Consider the following 13,623-nt stretch of genomic DNA (forward strand, 5'->3'; position numbering starts at 1 on the left):
CCCTAATTGTATTAGAGAGGTTTTCTGAGGATAACTTGGCATGACGTTTTGTTTTAATACTTATAGTTTGTCTTGTGACTTTGTGCATCGAAAAAGCCTAATGTGTTTGAAAGGGGCCTAAGTGAGAACAACTTGCAAGGCCGTATTTTATTTTAATGCTATCAATTAATCATTTGCCTTCAAAAACATTAGTTGCGTAAGGAGGGGTTTGGTGAAACGTTTAAATGAACTGTTCTTGATTTGTGCCTCCAAAAATCTTAGTTATGTTATGAGGCGAGTAGTTGAATGTTTTTGTTGAGCTGTTCCTGACTTTGTATGTCAAAAAGCTTAGTTGTGTTTTAAGTGGCTCTACTGAGGACAACTTGCAATGCTGTATTTTCTTTTAATGCTGTAAATTGATCATTTGCATTTGTGCCTCCGAAAACCTTAGTTGTGTGGAGACGGGCTTAGTGGAATGTTTGGGTGAGCTGTTCTTGACCTGTTGCCTCCGAAAACCTTAATTGTGTTCAGAAGAATTTGTTGAGGATAACTTGTCATTCCGTTTTGTTTTTAATTCTGTAATTTTGTCATTTGACTTTGCGCCTCCAAAAACATTAAATGTGTTGATAGGGGCTTAATTGAAAACAACTTGCAATGCCGTGTTTTATTTTAATGCTGTAAATTGATCATTTGCCTCCAAAAACAGTTGTGTTAGGAGGGGCTTGGTCGAATGTTTAGGTGAGCTGTTGTTGGTTTGTGCCTCAAAAAATCTTAGCTGTGTTAGGCGGGGCTTAGTTGAGGACAACTTGAAAAGCCGTTTTGCTTTTAATACTTGTTTTTGTTAGGAGCAGCTTAGTGGAATGTTTTGTTGAGCAATTCGTGACTCCGTGCCTCTACAAACCTTAATTGTGGTAGGAGGGGCTTTGCTGAGGACAACTTGCAATGCCGTATTTTCTTTTAATGCTGTAAATTGATTATTTGCATTGGTGCCTCCGAAAACCTTAGTTGTGTTGGGACGGGCATAGTGGAATGTTTGGGTGAGCTGTTCTTGACTTGGTGCCTCCGAAAACCTTAATTGTGTTAAGAAGAGTTTGTTGAGGATAACTTGTCATGCCGTTTTGTTTTTAATACTGTAAATTTTTCATTTGACTTTGCGCCTCCAAAAACATTAAATGTGTTGGTAGGGGCTTAATTGAAAACAACTTGCAATTCCGTAATTTTTTTAATGCTGTAAATTGATCATTTGCCTCCAAAAACAGTTGTGTTAGGAGGGGCTTGGTCAAATGTTTATGTTAGCTGTTTTTGGTTTCTGCCGCCAAAAATGTTAGTTGTGTTAGGCGGGGCTTAGTTGAGGAAACGTGAAAAACCGTTTTTCTTTCAATATTTGGTAGTGTTAGGAGCAGCTTAGTGGAATGTTTTGTTGAGCAGTTGGTGACTCCGTGCCTCTACAAACCTTAATTGTGGTAGGAGGGGCTCTGCCGAGGACAACTGACAATACCGTTTTGCTTTTAAAACTGTAGTATTATCATTTGGCTTTCTGCCTCTAAAAACCTGATTGGTGCTATGAAGCGCGTAGTTGATATATAGGTGAGCTCACCCTGTCACCCTGACTTTTCGCCTCCAAAATTCTTAGTTTTTTTTAGGTGGGGCTTTGCTGAGGAAAAATCACAATACCGTATTGCTTTTAAAACTGTAGTTTGTTCAATTGGCTTTGTGCTTCAAAAAACCTCATTTGTGCTAAGAGGCGCGTAGTTGGATGTTGAGGTGAGCTGTTCCTGACTTGGTGCCTCCAAAAATCTTAATTATGTTAAGAGGGGCTTCGTTGTGAAAACATGGAATGCGGTATTTTACTTTAATTTTGTAAACTTATCATTTTAGCTTGTGCCTCTAAAAAATTTCGATGTGCTAGGCAGGGCGCAGTTTGCATGTTTACGTGAACTGTTCCCGACTGTTTACCTCCAAAAAAGTGGAATGTTCAGAAGAGCTGTTGCTGACTTGGTGCCTCCAAAAACCTTAATTGTGTTAAGAGAGGCTGAGTTGTGAAAACTTGGAATGCGGTATTTTACTTAAATGTTGTAAAATGATCATTTGCGTTTGTGCCTCCAAAAATTTTAGTTGTGATAGAAGGGGCGTAGTTGGATGTTTAGGAGAGTTTTCCCGACTTTGTGCCCCCAAAAACCTTAGTTCTGTTGAGAGGGCTTTGTTGAGGATAACTTGTCATGCCATTTTGTTTTTAATACTGTAAATTTGTCATTTGACTTTGCGCCTCCGAAAACTTTAAATGTGCTGGTAGGGGTTAAGTTGAAAACAACTTGCAATGCCGTGTTTTGTTTTAACGTTGTATATTGATCATTTGCCTCCAAAAAACAGTTGTGTTAGGAGGGGCTTGGTCGAACGTTTAGTTGAGTTGTTGTTGGTTTGTGCCTCCAAAAACCTTAATTATGTTAGGAGGGGTGTAGTTAGATGTTTAGGTGAGCTGTTCTTGACTTTGTACCTCCGATAATTTTTTGTTGTGTACGTTATGAGAGACTTTGTTGAGGACAAACTGCAATGCCGTATTTCTTTTTAATGTCGTAAAATGATCAATTGCTTTGTGCCTCCATAATCCTTAGTTGTGTTAGGTAGGGCGCAGTTGGATCTTTAGGTGAGCTGTTCCTGACTTGGTGCCTCCAAAACCCTAATTATGTTAAGAGGGGCTTCGTTGTGAAAAGTTGGAATGTGGTGTTTTACTTTAATGTTGTAAAATGATCATTTGCGTTTGTGCCTCCAAAAACCTTCGTTGTGCTAGGAGGGGCGCAGCTTGCATGTTTAGGAGAGTTTTCCCGACTTTGTGCCTCCAAAAACATTAGTTGTGATTGGAGGGGCTTAGTTGAGGACAACTTGCAATCCATCTTTAATTTTATTGCTGCTAACTGACCACTTGCATTTGGGCCTTCAAAAGTTCATTTGTCTTAGGAGGGACTTAGTGGAATGTTCAGATGAGCTGTTACTGACTTGGTGCCTCCAAAAACCTTAGTTCTGTTGAGAGGGCTTTGTTGAGGATAACTTGTCATGCCATTTTGTTTTTAATACTGTAAATTTGTCATTTGACTTTGCGCCTCCGAAAACTTTAAATGTGTTGGTAGGGGCTTTTTTGAAAACAACTTGCAATGCCGTGTTTTGTTGTAACGTTGTATATTGATCATTTGCCTCCAAAAAACAGTTGTGTTAGGAGGGACTTGGTCAAACGTTTAGTTGAGTTGTTGTTGGTTTGTGCCTCCAAAAACCTTAGTTATGTTAGGAGGGGTGTAGTTAGATGTTTAGCGGAGCTGTTCTTGACTTTGTGCCTCCGATAATTTTCGTTTTGTGTGTTAGGAGAGACTTAATTGAGGACAAACCTCAATGCCGTATTTCATTTTAATGGTGTAAAATGATCAATTGCTTTGGGCCTCCAAAATCCTTAGTTGTGTTAGGTAGGGCGCAGTTGGATCTTTAGGTGAGCTGTTCCTGACTTGGTGCCTCCAAAAACCTTAATTGTGTTAAAAGGGGCTTCGTTGTGAAAACTTGGACTGCGGTATTTTACTTTAATGTTGTAAAATGATCAATTGCGTTTGTGCCTCCAAAAACCTTCTTTGTGGTAGGAGGGCGCAGCTTGCATGTTTAGGAGTACTTTTACCGACTTTGTGCCTCCAAAAACATTAGTTATGATTGGAGGGGCTTAGTTGAGGACAACTTGCAATCCATCTTTCATTTTATTGCTGCTAACTGACCACTTGCATTTGTGCCTTCAAAAGTTCATTTGTTTTAGGAGGGACTTAGTGGAATGTTCAGGTGAGCTGTTACTGACTTGGTGCCTCCAAAAACCTTAGTTCTGTTGAGAGGGTTTTGTTGAGGATAACTTGTCATGCCATTTTGTTTTTATTTGTAAATTCTGTAATTCGACTTTGATGTCTGTAAATTTGTCATTCGACTTTGCGCCTCGGAAAACTTTAAATGTGTTAAAAGGGGTTTCGTTGTGAAAAGTTGGAATGTGGTATTTTACTTTAATGTTGTAAAATGATCATTTGCGTTTGTGCCTCCAAAAACCTTCTTTGTGGTAGGAGGGGCACAGCTTGCATGTTTAGGAGAGTTTTCCCGGCTTTATGCCTCCAAAAACATTAGTTGTGATTGGAGGGACTTAGTTGAGGACAACTTGCAATCCATCTTTTATTTTATTGCTGTTAAGTGACCAATTGCATTTGTGCCTTCAAAAAATTCAGCTGTCTTAGGAGGGACTTAGTGGAATGTTCAGAAGAGCTGTTACTGACTTGGTGCCTCCAAAAACCTTAATTGTGTTAAGAGAGGCTGAGTTGTGAAAACTTGGAATGCGGTATTTTACTTAAATGTTGTAAAACGATCATTTGCATTTGTGCCTCCAAAAACTTTAGTTGAGATAGAAGGGGCGTAGTTGGATGTTTAGGAGAGTTTTCCCGACTTTGTGCCTCGAAAAACATTAGTTGTGATTGGAGGGACTTAGTTGAGGCCAACTTGCAATCCATCTTTTTTTATTGCTGTTAACTGACCAATTGCATTTAAGCCTTCAAAAAATTCAGTTGTCTTAGGAGGGACTTAGTGGAATGTTCAGAAGAGCTGTTACTGAATTGTTGCCTCCAAAAACCTCAATTGTGTTAAGAGGGGCTTAGTTGTGGAAACTTGGAATGCGGTATTTTACTTTAATTTGTAAAAAGATCATTTGCATTTGTGCCTCTAAAAATCTTAGTTGTGATAGGAGGTGCGTAGTTGGATGTTTAAGTGAGGAGTTCCTGACTTTTTTCCTCGAAAAGTCTGAGCTGTGTTAGGTGAGGCTTTGTTGAGGACATATTGCAATGCCGCATTTCTTTTGAATGCTTTATATTGATTATTTACTTTTGTGCCTCCAAAATCTTTAGCTGTGTTAGGAGGGGCTTAGTGAAAAGTTTACTTGAGCTGTTCTTGACTTCGTGCCTCCAAAAATCTTAATTGTAATAGGAGAGGTTTTGTTGAGGATAACTTGCAAAGGCCGAATTTTTTTGGCTGTAATTTGGTCATTTGCTTTTGTGCCTTCAGAAACCTTATTTGTGTTATTAGGGGCTGATTGCAATGCTCAGTTGAGCTGTTCTTGTTCGTGACTTCGTGCCTCCAAAAATCTTAATTGTCTTAAGAGAGGTTTTGTTGAGGACTACTTGCCCTGCCGTATTTTAAATTAATACTGTAAAACAATCATTTGAGTTTGCAAATCCGAACGCTTAGCTGTGTTTCGCTTGACGTAGTTGGATCTTTGATGAGCTGTTCCTGACTTTCAGCCTCCAAAAACCTTAGTTGTGTTGGGAGGGGCTTAGTTGTGGACAACTTGCAATGCTGTATTTTACTTTTTTGCTGTAAATTCCTCATTTTTATTTGTGACTCCAAAAATCGTAATTTTGTTAGGAGAGGCCTTGTTGAGGACAATCTGCATTGACGTATTTCATTTTAATGCTGTAAATTGAATATTTGCTTTTGTGTCTGCAAAATTCCTTACTTGTGTTAGTAGGGGCATAGTGAAAAATTTATTTGAGCTGCTGTTCTTGACTTGTGCCTCCACAAACCTTAATTGTTTTACGAGAGGTTTTGTTGAGCACAAATTGCATTGCCGTATTTTAATTAAAAACTGTAAAATCATCATATGAGATTTCAACTCCAAAAAACTTAGCTGTGTTTCGCGGGCCGTAGTTGGAACTTTAGATGAGCTGTTCCTGATTTTGTGCCTCCAAAAACCTTAATTGTGTTACGAGGGGCTTGGTTTTGGACAACTTGCAATGCTGTATTTTATTTTTTTTTTAGTTTAGAACAACATGCAAAGACCTATTTGTTTTCCATGCTGTAAATTGACCATTTGCCTTTCTGCCTAAAAATCTTAATTAGGGTAGCATTGGTTTTGTCGAGGACAAGTTGCTTTACCGAATTTGTTTTATTGGTGTAAGTTGATCATTTGCCTTCGCGCCTTCAAAAACCTTGGATGTGTTACGAGGTATTTAGTTGAGGACAACTTCTAATGCAGTATTTTATTTTTTTTGCTGTGAATTGATCATTTGCCTTTCTGCCTTCAAAAACCTTAAATATGTTTGTAGGGGTTTGAATGAGAACGACTTGCAATGCCGTTCTTTAGTTTATTGCTCTGCTGCCAAAAACCTTAATTGTATTCGAACGGATTAATGAGGATAACTTGCCATGCCGTATTATTTTTTTAATGTAGATTTATCATTTGACTTTCTGCCTCCAAAAACCTTAAATGTTATTATAGGGGGTTAAATGAGAACAAATTGCAATGCCATGTTTTATTTTAATGCTGTATACTAATCATTTGACTCCAAAAACATTAGTTTGGTTAGGCGGGGCTTTTTGAAATTTATAGGTGAGCTGTTCCTTGTTCTTGACTTTATTTTTCCAAAAGTTTTAGTTAGTTTGGAGGGCTCAGTTGAGGACAACTTGCTGCAACGCAGTATATTTTTGTTTTTTTTGCTGTATGATTGACCATCTGCCTTTCTGCCTACAAAAATCTTGTGTTAGGGAATGGTTTTGTCGATGTCCGTATTTTCTTTTTGCTCTAAATTGGTCAATTGTCTACAAAACATTATTTGTGTTGGGATGAGCTTCTTGGATTGTTTAGGAGAGCTGCTCTTTCTTCTTGAATTTGTTTCTCCAAACATTTTAGTTTGTTTGGAGGGCTCAGTTCAGGACAAATTGCAACGCAGTAATTTTTTTAGGCTGTAAATTGATAATTTGCCTTTGTGCCCCCAAAAACCCTAATTGTTTTAAAGGGGTTTAATGAGGATAACTTGTCATGCCAAATTGTTTTATTACTGTAAATTTGTCATTTGGCTTTGTGCCTTCAAAAACCTTAATTGTGTTTGAAGGGGACTAAATGAGAACAACTTGCAATGCCGTGTTTTATTTTAATGATGTATAATGATCATTTCACTCCAAAAACGTTATTTGTTCTAGGCGGGGCTTGGTGAAATGCTTAGGTGAGCTGTTCTTTGTTTGTGCCTCGAAAAGTTTAGTTGTGATAGGAGGGGTGTAGTTGGATGTTTTATTGAGCTGTTCATGACTTTTACCCTCCAAAAAGTTTAATTGTTTTAGAAATTTGAGTTCAACTTGCAATACGGTTTTCTACTTTATTCTTGTAAGCTGATAAGTTGCGTTTATGCGTCCAAAAACTTTCGTTGTGTTAGGAGAGGCGCAGTTGGATGTTTAGCTGAACTGTTACCGACTTTTTGACTCCAAAAACAATAGTTGTGATTGGAGGGGCTTAGTTCTGGACAATTTGCAATGCCATAGTTTATTTTAATGCTTTAAATTGATCATTTGCATTTGTGCATCTAAAAACTTCAGTTAAGTTATGAGGGACATGGTGGAATGTTAATGTGAGTTAGGAGGGGCACAGTTGGATGTTTAGGTGAGCCTCCAAAAACGTTAATTGCGTTAGACGGGGCTTGGATGAGGACAACTTGCATTCCCGTATAATAGTTTAATGCTGCAAATTGATCATTTGCCTTCCTGCCTCCAAAAACCTTAGATGTGTTAATAGTGACATAGTTGAGGACCATTTGCAAGCCGTTTTTTAGTTTCAATGCTGTGAATTGACCATTTGCCTTTGTGCCTCCAAAGTTTTTACTTGTGTTAGAAGGGGCTTTGTCGAGGAAAACGGGGAGAGTCTTATTGTTTTTATTGCCGTAGTGTCGTAGTAGTTTAAAAACTTGGAGTGTCGTAATGTTATAATGCTGTAAACTGATCATTTGCCTTCATGCCTTCAAAAGCCTTAGTTGAGTCAGGAGGGGCTACGTTGAGAACAATTTGCAATGCCTTACTTTATTTAAGTGCTGTAAATTGATCATTTGCCTTCGTGCCTGAAAAAATCTCAGTTGTGTTAGTGGGGGCTTAGCTGAGGACAACTTGTCATGCCGTATATTACTTTTTTGCAGTAAATTGACAATTTGCGCCTCCAAAAAATCTAGTGGTGTTAGGAGGGGATTAGTTGAGGACAACTAGAAATGCCGTTTTTAGTTTCAAAGCTGTAAATTGACCATTTGCCTTTGAGCCTGCAAAAATTTTATTTATGTTAGGAGGGGCTTTGTCGAGGAAAACGTGGAGAGTCTTATTGTTTTTAATGCTGTAAGTAATCATTTGCCTTCGTGCCTTCAAAAACGTTAGTTGTGTTAGGAGGAGCTTTTAGAATGTTTAGGTGAGCTGCTCTTTGTTTTTGACTTTGTTTCTCCAAAAAATTTAGTTGATTTGGAGGGCTCAGTTGAGGTCAACTTGCAACGCAGTTTATTATTTTTTTGGCTGTAAATGGACCATTTGCATCTCTGCCTAAAATACCTTAGTTGTGTTAGGAATGGTTTTGTCGAGGACAAAATGCATTACTGAAATTGATTTAGTGCTGTAAATTGATCATTTGCCTTCACGCATTCAAAAACCTTAATTGTGTTAAGAGGGGTTTGTTGAGGATTGTTTGTCGGGCCGTATTGTTTTTAATACTGTAAATAAATCAATTGACTTTGTGCCTTCAAAAAACATTAAAAATATTTGTAGGGGCTTAACTGAGAACAACTTGCAATGCCGTATTTTTTTTATTGCTCTAAATTGATCAATTGCCTCCAAAACATTAGTTGTGTTAGAAGGGACTTGGTGAAAAGCTTAGGTGAGCTGTTCTTGGTTTGTGCCTCCAAAAATCTCAGTTGTTTTAGGAGGGGTGTAGTTGGATGTTAAGGTGAGCTGCTCCTGACTTTGTGCCTACGGAAGTCTTAGTTGTGTTACTAGAAGCTTTGTTGAGGACAACGCCGTTTTTCATTTTAGCGGTGTAAAATGATCAATTGCTTTGTGCCTCCAAAATCCTTAGTTGTGTTAGGTAGGGCGCAGTTGGATCTTTAGGTTCCTGACTTGGTGCCTCCAAAAACCTTAATTGTGTTACAGGGGGGCTTATTTGTGGACAACTTGCAATGCGGTATTTCATTTTCATGGTGTAAGCTGAACATTTGCGTTCGTGCATCCAAAAATCTTAGTTGTGTTAGGATGGGATTAGTTGGGGACAAGATGCAATGCCGTTTTTTATTTTAATACCGTAAATTGATCATTTACCGTCAAAATCTTTAGTTGTGTTAGGAGGGGCTTAGTGGGTTGATTAAGTGAGTTGTTGTGTACCTGGTGACTCCAAAAACCTTAATTGTATTAGAAGGGCTTAGTTGAGGACAACATGCAAAGCTGTATTTATTTTCAATGCTGTAAATTGGCAATTTGCCTCTGTGCCTCCAAAAACCCTAGTTGTGTTGCGAGGTGCTTATTTGAAGACAACGTGCAATGCCGTAATTAATTTCAATGCTGTAACTAATTGCCTTTATGCCTCCAAAAATTTTAGTTGTGTTAGGAGGGGCTTTGCCGAGGTATCAATTTTAATGCTGCAAGTTGAACGTTTGCCTTCGTGCCTTGAAAAGCCTTAGTTATGTTAGGAGGGGCTTAGTGGGTTGTTCACGCGAGTTGTTGTGTACCTTGTGACTCCAAAAACCTTAATTGTAATAGGAGGGGCTTAGTTGAGCACAACATGCAAAGCCGTATTGATTTTCAATGCTGTAAATTGGCAATTTGTCTCTGCGCCTCCAAAAACCCTTGTTGTGTTATAATGCAATAATTTGCAAGGCCGTTTTTTTAATGCGGTAAAATGATCATTTGCCTCCAAAATCATTAGTTGTGTTAGGAGGGGCTTAGTGGGTTGTTTTTTACCTTGTGCCTCCAAAAAGTTTATTTGTGTTAGGTGGGGCTTAGTTGAAAACAACATGCAAAGCCGTATTTATTTTCAGTGCTATAAATTGACCTCTTGCCTTTGTTCCTTCAAAAACTTTAGTTGTGTTATGAGGGGCTAAGTTGAGGACAACTTGTAATGCTGTAAATTGATCAATAGCCTCTAAAAAATTAGTTGTGTTAGGAGGGACTTAGTGGAAAGCTTAGGTGAGCTGATCTATGTTCTTGACTTCGTGCCTCCAAAATCTAAGTTTTTTTTGAGGGGCAACTTGCAACGCAGTATACTTTTTTTTTGCTGTAATTCGATCATTTGCATTTGTGCCTCCAAACATTTTAGTTAGGTTTGGAAGGGCGTAGAGGAATATTTAGTGTGCTGCTCTTGATTTCGTGCCCCTTAAATCCTCAACTGTGTTAGGAAGTTCTTTGTTGAGGGCAACTTGCAATGCGGTTTTTTATTTTCATGTTATAAGCTGAACTTTTGCGTTCGTACATCCAAAAAAAACTTAGTTGTGTTAGGAGAGCTTTATTGAGGACAACATACAATGCCGTATTTAGTTTCAATGCTGTAAATTCACCGTTTGCCTTTCTGCCTCCAAAAATTTTATTTGTGTTAGGAGGGGCTTTGTCGAGGAAAACTTGCAATGCCGTAAATAGTAGAGGTTGGAGGTGATCAGGGGTGGAGCGTGCTGACCCCAATCTATTAAGATACGTTATAGATTTATAGATTTCCGGTCAGCCAGCTATGTAAAAAGATCACGTAAAGATTCTACAATGAATTAAGATAGGAATTAAAGGTTTAGGTTTTATGGGTAAGGTTTTATGGTTTGTGTGATGGTAAGATAATGGTAAGAAAAACGAATTTTTGTGGATTTTGTGTGGAAATGTCTAGTTTTTTCGCAAAAATTTTGGCGCGTGTAATCTAGTTTGTAAATATCAAAGATTAATTACGTGAAGATTGTGTAATTGATGTCTCTTAATTAGTTTTTAGGTACATGATAAATCAATGGTAAGAATTTTTGGGTAAAATCTTAGATTTTTTATCGAAAAATTTGAAAAAACTTCAAAACACGATAAGATTAGCTATAATTCGACCTAATTTATTGGATAATCTTTCTTTCTATCTACTTGAAGCAATGCTTAAACCTACTGAAACTCCAAAAAAGACATGTTTTAAGAAAAAAAATTAAATTTTAAAGAAAATATATAAATCACTGCATTGTATAATAAATTTACTGCCATAATTTACACTTACAAATAAAAAACTACACATTTACACAAAATTACTTATGAAATTCAAAACATGCACATCATGAATATTACTCAAGTTTCTCTGGTAGAATTTGAAAAGAAGAAATGCTGATTAGCGACGTCTTTAGCGACTGTTCCGAATTTGTCAATTTGAACAGTTGATAGTCTTTCTCCCAAGACTATCACCTCCGTTACTTGCTCCAAGGGAAACTGGAAAAATGTTTCTGATCTCAAGCTTTCTCCACTAAGTTCTGAATAATGTAACTGTTCAGCTGCATCCTGTAGTGAAGTCAAGTCAAAAACTAGTTTATAGTAATTTTGAAAATGTTCCATAGGAAGAGCTGGAAGATCTTCCTTAAACTGCATTGCTTTCATTGTTGTGACATAAGGACGACAAGGAGAAATTGTATCTAATGAAACAATTGCTCTTCCACCCCGAATTATTCTAAGCTCTCTCAAATGGAATTGTTGATAGCTGAAATGGTTTTCATGAAAAGATCCTGCAACAGCTGAATTTGTATTCCTTGCAACAGCTACTCTTCTTATTGGAGCGTTATTGAACATTTTTTATTGTATGAATTGGTGTTGACGAGATGGAATGATAAAGGTTCTTGGAATAGGTTCCATGTAATTGTATTGAGCAGGATCTTTTTCCAGATTCCAATGCAACTATTGATGATTAGATTCAGCAACTAAAATTGTTCTAAAAAACAGTGAACAATCAACTGAAATTTGGATTGTCAGATAGCATGTAAAAATTAGGTCTTATTGGAGTTGGTTTATTTCGAACTTTGGTATTTGGTAGTAACAATTTTTCGCAAGTAAGCAAATCAATAGAGTGAAAAAGGTATACCTGTTCCTAAGGACTTTGCTCTATCAGTGAATGGATGAATACCAAATTCATCAGGATATTCTTCAAAACTGTATTCATGACAAGCAAGTATTCCTTTATTACTCATTGCTGACGAGTTGAATTCGTTCGTTATTTGTGCCTTATGAGGATATAATCCATTGGCGTTGTAAACCATTGTATTGTTAAAATAAACATCACAATTAGAGAATAGTGAATGAAGCAGATTGTTTACATACGTTAAATAAGTTTGTGGTTCCTCATCTGAGTCATTCTCAGACTTTGATATGTGTTCTGCTTTTTCTTTTTCGAAAGCATCAAACAACCTTCCCTTGAAGAGTTGAAGCTTTAATTTAAGATGGGAATCACGCATATCGAATCATGGGTATCACGGAAATTGAAACTCAATACTGCTTTCATCCAGAGAAGTACTAGGGAATAATTCCTGTGTGTAAGATGACATAATTGTTTCCAAAACTGGGACTTTATCAAACATTTCCAATGAAGAATTTGTAAAAGCCCCGTATCGAAAATGACTTTTGTCTACGCTCATTTTATTTTGACAAAAATGTCTTTGCCAGGGCGACTGTTTTTTTTTATCTACTTTTTCGAGAAATGGATCTGGTTCTACCAGTACTACGCTTGTATGTCTTTATTCCACCTCCTAATTTTTTCCGAACTGTTTTTGTTCCCACATATTTTGCAAATGTTTCGAGTTTTTTACGTCCACTAACAACTTCCCCAATCTGGAGCAGTAATTTCAAATAAATCTGCTCCAATTCTTTTCGCAGCTGGGACTATATATTTTAAAAAAAAAGATTTTGCAGTTCTCCCAAGAGTTTGTGCGAGATCTCCGAAACCTTTTCCACGTTTTCTCGCATTTCCTCAAAAAATAGAAAAATCTGCGGAGTTTTGAGCACCATTTCATATGAAGTTTAAATTAAAAATGATTGTACGAAATCTTATGGAATAAGAGAACAACCCGAGTAATTTCTACAGACACAAAAATAATTTTTTCGCCGGTACTATCCCTTAGTTCTATCTTGATACCATTGAAAGAATTTTTCAACATTTTCTTAAATTGTAAAAATGTAAAAATCTGATAATTCATATACTGCCCTTTAGAAATTATATCTCCACTATTTTTTTGGAGATAAATGGAATACAATGCAATAAGGGAGTTTTTGTATCATCGACTATGTTATATTCTGCAATATCACTATAAATCATCAAAGAATGTATGCTTATAATGTCGTAAGAACACTGAGGATAATGTGGACCTTTTCGTTTCATTATAACTCTTATTTGATTTTGCTCTAAATCACAACCAAACTGTGACTCAATTCAGAACTTTGAATAATAAACACTGATTGATTCTCAGGAAAATAAACTGCAACATTTTGGGTAGTTATATCTACTGATACAAAGATTCCGTTATATTCATAAGCTTGAGCACCTAGACGTTCTTGAATTTTGTTGTTCATGGCTACAACTATATCAACAATACTTGGATAGAATCCTGGTTCAATTTGCATCGGTACAATCTTTCTTTTCTTCTCACATTTTTCTCTACCATCTACGAAAATAAACTTTCCCTCTGTAACATTTTGGTACAAAAGAGGCTATGATAATTCTGAAAAAACAATCTCATTTTCTACTTCAAAGGTATTTATTTGAGTAGAAATTTTGTAAAAGAACAAAGACTATAGTTCGGATAACAATTAAAAGCAGCGTTGGAAACTAACTCAAAAATGAAAGAATCCATGACAACTGAT

Source organism: Symsagittifera roscoffensis, chromosome 2, assembly GCF_963678635.1.
Source record: "Symsagittifera roscoffensis chromosome 2, txSymRosc1.1, whole genome shotgun sequence".
NCBI lineage: Eukaryota > Metazoa > Xenacoelomorpha > Acoela > Convolutidae > Symsagittifera > Symsagittifera roscoffensis.